The following is a 6828-nucleotide window of genomic DNA, read 5'->3' as shown; positions in this document are numbered from 1 at the left end:
ATGCCGTTGTTGAGTGACTGTAGGCGTATATAGAATGATATGGAGACAAATACCACTTGGTCTGATGAACGGCAGCTTGATCTGAATGTGCAAAAAGTGTAAGTTATTACAGATTAGAAGGAAAAACAATTGTCTGCTGCTTGGGCGCAGTACCGGCGGTCAAATGTCTAGGCATAAAGTTGCAAAGCGCATAAAATGAGTAGACACGTAAGTTTCGTATCAGGGAAGGTGAATTGTCGATTTCCGTTTATTAGGAGAATTCTAAGAAAACATAGCTCACCTAGAAGAGAGATCACATACAGAAAACTTGTCGACCCATTCCTGAGTACTGCTCGTGTGTTTGGGATCCCCATTAGGTTGGATTAAGGGGAGGTTTACTATCTTTGGCCGAAAAAAAACATGTTTTTGAGAATTTTTTTCTCCAGATGTGTTATAGATATCACTGTAAAATTTGGCCAAAATGTTTATTGATATTTCATGTAGAAACTGGAAGTTTTTCTACCGTAAATGTCGAAGAGCAAAGTCTTAAGTGCCGTCGGAACGAAACAAAATTTCGATGTAGGCATCCACTCGCGGTATGTCACAGGTCAGCCGGCTCGTCTGAAATCAAAATTGAGTTGACGTTAGCGAAGTATATAAGATTCTTTAGTAGTTGTACCTTGCTTATGTTATTTGGACCATAGGAAACAAAATGGCTGCCATTTGAAAAAGATAGGGGTTTTTCATCGATTTTTCGACTTCGTCGGCCAAGTAAAAATATTTGTAATTGATGGATCGGAATAAAAGTGGTACAACTCCTAGACAATTTAGTTAGCTTTGTCGGATACAAGAATCATGCCAATCGGTTTAGTAGATTTGAAGTTACCATACCGCGCGAATGTCATTTCGAGAAAAACGCGTTTCAAGTTTTGACTACATATAAATGCAATATCATGCAACGTACGTTCAATCTGCTATTCCGGGTCCATAAACTTGTACTTCCTCTTCCTCATAGAGGGCGTTCTGCTCGATCTGGGCCATCATGCGCTTCTCCGGAGCCGCTCGTAGGGCCGGTGACAAGCGGTTTTCAGCCGCTTTAATCCGGTGGTCGTCCGAACGCTTGGTGAACTGCGAATAGAGTTCCAGAGTGACGTCCATCGTTGTCATGGTCTTCAGAATTACTGAATACCCTTCGTTGAAGCTGCTCACTGCCAGAAAAGCCGCAATCTCCAGTCTTCGCACATAATGCAAATGCTTGGGGGCTAACTTCCAAACACACGCGTTCAAACTTTCATTTGAATTTTGTGTTTGCTCCCAAGCACCAGTACAGTAACTCGCCCACCGAAAGAAAAAAAAAGGTGCGTGAAAAAGGCCGATTTCAGGCAGGTGCATTTTTTGTTAAACCGCGAATAACGAACACTTCCGTTCCGTATTCGGAAAAACCTTATTAGGGGTGGATTCCAAACACTTTTATGCATCCAAAAATACAATTTAAAAAAATCTATGTTTTGCACCAAAAGTTAGTAAACCTCCCCTTAAAGTAAAAAATCGAAGCAGTCCAGATGCTTGTTGGTAGATTTGTTAGTCGTAGGTTTGATCAGCAGACTACTCTTGCGGAAGTGCTTCGTGAACTCAAATGGGAATCCCCGGTGGAAAGAACATGTTCTTTTCGTGGAGTTTACACAACTGGTATTTGCGACGGAGTAAAGAACGATTCTACTGCTACCACAGACATCTTACATAAAGACCGAGAAGACAAGCCACGAAAAATCAGAGCTCGTGCAGAAGCATACACACAGTTGATTTCCGTTGCAACATTTGCGATTTTCGAGAGAACAGGAAATTGAATGACTATCTGTGGTACAAGGTACCCTCCGTCATGCACAATGATGGATTGTTGGGTTGAGGAGTATGTATGTGGAAGTAAATGAGATTAGTGGTATGGGTCATTCAATAAGTAATGTAACACTTTTTTTTCTCGGCCAGTTTCGGCTGAAAAAATGCGGAATTTGCTTAGGACGTCGTGAAATATTCCGGAATCAGCCCCTCTAGTTTTATGAAGTTCCGATAGGTGCCGGCGCTACATGTAGCCGTCAAAATACCGTCTGTAACCGAGATGCGTTCCAAGCACAGAGCTGTTATTTGAGTTTCTTTTGGCGGAAAACCAGAGCATCGCAGATATAGGCGCTTGCGGAATGTCTACGGAGACCTGGCAATGAGTAAAAGCACATTGAATCGTTGGGCGAGGCGTCTGTCATCTTCGCAACAAGATTGCGCAAACCTGTCCGATCTTCCGCGTGTCTGCTGACCGCACATATCTGTGACTCCTGCAATATTGAAACGTGCGGACACTCTCATTCGAGGTGGTCGATGGATGCAAACGAATGCTCAATGACAACGCAAGGTTTCACACAAATCTCCGCACCCGACAGGAACGTAAAATCTTCATTGGACTGTTCTCCCTCATCCAGCCTACAACTCGGATCTTGCACATTTCGACTTCCATCTGTTTGGCCCAACGAAGGATGTACTCCGCGGGAAACAATGCGTGGATGACGTCATTGATGCAGCACGACGTTGGTGCCGATGTCGACCAGTAGAGTGGTACCATGCAGATCCTCTGTAAAGCGCCAAACCGTCTTCAGCCCGAAAAAAGCGCATCGCTTCTTCGTATCGCCTTAGCTTCGATTTGTATGTGCTAGAAGAATGAAGAGATTATGTTTACATAATTTTCTTAAATTTTTGTCAAAATGTTGTAGACATGTGACACTTGGTGGTCGAGAAAAGCTGTGTCCTGCCAAGTCAGCGAGTTTGCAACGCCCATCCGATTGCTGAGTCGCTGCGTGCGGCAGAGATAACAGCTACGATGCAGCTGGCTACTACGAACATCTGCCGGCGACTGCAAAGAAGTAACAGTTATTGTTAAAGAAAGAATTAGCGTGATATGTTCGTTTGGGGAGAATGGTTCTTGGCTTCTCCTTTTAGGATTTAAATAGTGGTATCCGAGTACTGTTCGAGTAGTGAGCATCAAGAGAGATTATCTCGAGTGTGATGAGATCGGTTTTCACGTACCGCACGTAAATTAGTCTGCAATGGGGATAGAACTCAAATGTGTTCAAAGCAGTTCTGAGTTGTTTAGAGACGTATTTTGATAAGATTATCGGCTTGTGTAGAAAATGATTATCTCGCCGATTTTGGTAGAGTGTAGACTCTCCTGGTATAGGAAACGCTCCGATTTATTGAAGTGTGAGATGAGTTTCTCCTAGTTGTGATTAATAGTGCGTTGTGCTGCTTAATAGCCACGCGATGCTAGGTGAACCGTATTTCACTATTTTTGTGAGATTTTCCGTTGGATGGTGTGTGTGAGGAGACGTGTTCACGCGAAGTCGTTTAGTTATTTTGTGGTTTTGGATTACAGCACGTACTAAAGAATAGTAGCATTGAATTGCATTATTGTGGTGTACACAAGCACTAATGAGTGGTCAGTTACCGACATTTGGTTAGGATTTATTGTGTGACTTCGGCGTGACCGTCGCAATGTAGCAAATTCCGGAAATCTCGTTCGATGCACTGAATGTGTACTCTATGTTAAAAAGAGCGGTCGTCCAGCATAATAGTTATGTACTGAGAAACAATCGGAAGCTTAACGAGAACGTAATAGTTTTTCCCTTTGACCCTAAACGACATATCAAGAACAATTTAAAAGAGAAGACGCCAATTCTCCCTGAAAGCTGTGTTTGGAATTTTAAATATTAGTGGGTCGCGGAAGTTAACGCCTGAAGTGATTGAGCTTTGTCTGATTATCTGAAGTTCAGACAGCTGAAAAGTGGCGGTGGCACTTAGATTGTTTGTTTTATTTTCTTCTTACATTTCCGGTTGGGGCGGGGGGGGGGGGGGGGTTGGGTAGTGAACCAGCACTGTTAAAATGAAACGCTGACTTGTACCTGTAAATGATTCAATTGTAGGAAATAAATAAAACTGTTTTAAATTCAAAAAGTCATTACTCGAGTTGTCTTTTTATCCCCAAAACTATTACAAGAAAAAATAATGAAGGCTTATTTGAAAGCAGAGTAATATTTGGAATATGTCTTCTCGGAAAAAAATAAATCCAAAAGTAAATTCGTGATAACAAAGTTCAAAGAAAAGGAATAGTATTTTTCAGTGAACGACTTGTAACGGAAAGAAAGATAATTGATAAATGAAAAGTTAATCCCTTTACTTATGAAAGATTGAGATTAACGAAATAGTTTGTGATAAAATTTCAATAGTGTCAAGAATATTGTTGTAACAAGGCGCTACTTATAGGGGTTACCGTTGATTGACAACGATGCATAAACAGTATAAAATCATATTTTTGCCTTGTGAACGTACCCGCCAATATAGGTTGCTGTTATTGCTAAAGTAAATACATAATTCCTACTCGCCGTAGCTTCTAGCATTTAGTATTTTTCTGGTGATTGATACTAGCTTTGGTGGTAGTGTCTCTTTCGAACCTAGTGAACCCTCATAGTCAGATTTGTTGTTGTGCTTAATATCCAGGTATCTATCACTGACCCCATTGTACCTCCAGAAGTGTTATTGTGTCCATCCTTTCCTACATAGTGAGGTCGTAGCGAGCGGTAGTGTAAATTATAGCGTGAGAAGCTGAATATAAAATCTTACGTGACGTCGTTGTGTTAGTACAGACGATTATTTGAAGTCAGATTACATTGTTGAGTGTTGGCAAGATCTTGTCGGGACAACTAATTGCAGTGTTACGAGAATGAGCTACGCTGCTTTTCACCTACATATTACAGCTTATTCATATAGTACATCTCTTACGATTGAGACATAGTAAAAAGTTGGCGTTAGTAGTATCTAAAGGGTGGCGCAGTACACCTCTCAGTAAGGTGGCGTAAGGTCATCACGTTGAATGGAGATTAAGTTGAAAAACAGGGTTTTGAAGTCAAAAGAGTGGAGAATAATATGATGTATTGGAACCCTGAATAAAACAAATCTGCCTTCAGAAGAACTGTGTATAATTACTTATTGAATGACCCTCGTCCTAACAGGGCAGACGAAATGAGACGCTCACGTAAAATCAGTTTACGAAAGGATGATAGAAGACTTCGATTCGTTGGAAGTGTTGGCAGGTCTAGTGAGTGTACAAAGGAAATTGTAGAAAAGGCGCTAATGACTAATTCTAGAACATCATTCCATTTCTGGCGACGTTGTCAAGGAGGCAAGACAATAGACTTCTAAGGAATTCAGTGTCACGAAGATAGGTTCGCATAACAGGTCGGTATAGCCTATGTGAAAGGGTAACAGATATGCTCAGAGAATTGAAATAGGAATTCGTGGACGAAAGGCGACATAGTTCAGTACACTGTTGGGTGAATTTAGAGAATATGTATTCAAAGACGACTGTGCCGCCAGTACGTTGCCACGATTAAACATCTCGCATAGGGATGCTGAGACTGTGACGGGAGAGACTGAGGCCAGTACACAGGCATACAGACATTTCTCTCTAGCTCAAAGCTCAAGAGGAATAGGACAAATGGGATCATATATGTGAGAAGTACCCTCGGCCGTGCCCTGTACAGTAGCTTGCGGCGTATGGTTATGTATATTTATAAGGCAGTCTGCATCAGAATTAGTTTGATAACACTGAAGTGTTAGTCTGGCAACATTATCCTATGAGTCATTGCACGATTCTTGCTGATACTGGCCGAAGATCGTTTCTGGACCTTTGCCAAGGCTGTGTTGCAACTCACAGATCAAATTCTTTTATCAATTAGGGCAAAGACTGACTGTGGCAGCGTATTAGTCTTAAGTTGATAAAATTCTCTGCTTCCAGCGTGTAATGTTATTTAGTCTGACATCTACGTAAAGTGACACAATCTGGAGAATGTCGTCTTAATATGCACAGGATTCATAGACTAATAAACTCGGAAGTGTGATATCCCAAATCAGATTAACACCGAAAACAAGAACAACAACAATAATAATAATAACGATAGAGGTAGTAGTAAACATAATACTTCTTGAGTTCGTACTAGACTAGTTTCTTTCAGCTGTTGCTTCTTTCATTTCCAATAAAAATTTGTGCATGTCAAAAATATTAACTTGAATCTTATTTAGAGTCCTCGTTAAACTGCAGGTTTCCCTATAAATGAATTCAAAGGTCGGAGTAGGGCAAAGGCATGCGACCTCAGACAGGACAACGTCTAGCAAAACAGTGGCGTGCCGCAACTAACATTGTATTGAGGACACCTTTACGTTTCACTGTTGGTAGATAGGGACAGAGGAAGGAGTCGGTTTTGAATTATTAGTTGGAATTATCCGGACATTCAGTGTGAAAACTTCGAAAAAAGAATCATATTTTGATCAGGTAAGCGAGGCAGAATCGTATTTAGATGAATGTTTCTTTTTATTTTTTAGATTTGCAATGCAATGCTAAATTCTATCTTGTTGGGTTCCTTGCACGTCGATTGAAACATGAGAGATAAAACAAAACGTATTCATCGATGGCTCGTGAGGCACGCAATGTTGTCCAGTTTCGTGTGTGACATTATTACCGAAATTTTCTGTAGGATCCATGTCTGGAAACTGCGTAGTCCCTTTACTACTAATATCCAGTGAACTTCCAAGTCACTTTAATATAGCCAAAACGAACCGAGCTTGCAAATTTTGCCATACAGTAAATTTATGAACCGCTAGATGCATCTCATTCGTACTCCATTAGTTCACGAGCGTATCGGTTGCTGAGTCAAATACTTGTGGGGACTTTCCACAAGCTGTCGCAGCCGACTAGCAGTTATCGCGATCCCACTATTCCAAACTATTTCACTTATTGATATTGGGTTCTGT

The sequence above is a fragment of the Schistocerca cancellata genome, chromosome 8 (genome assembly GCF_023864275.1).
Source record: "Schistocerca cancellata isolate TAMUIC-IGC-003103 chromosome 8, iqSchCanc2.1, whole genome shotgun sequence".
NCBI classification, from domain to species: domain Eukaryota; kingdom Metazoa; phylum Arthropoda; class Insecta; order Orthoptera; family Acrididae; genus Schistocerca; species Schistocerca cancellata.
The sequence above is the reverse complement of the archived record's forward strand: the minus strand, read 5'-3'. Positions refer to the sequence as shown.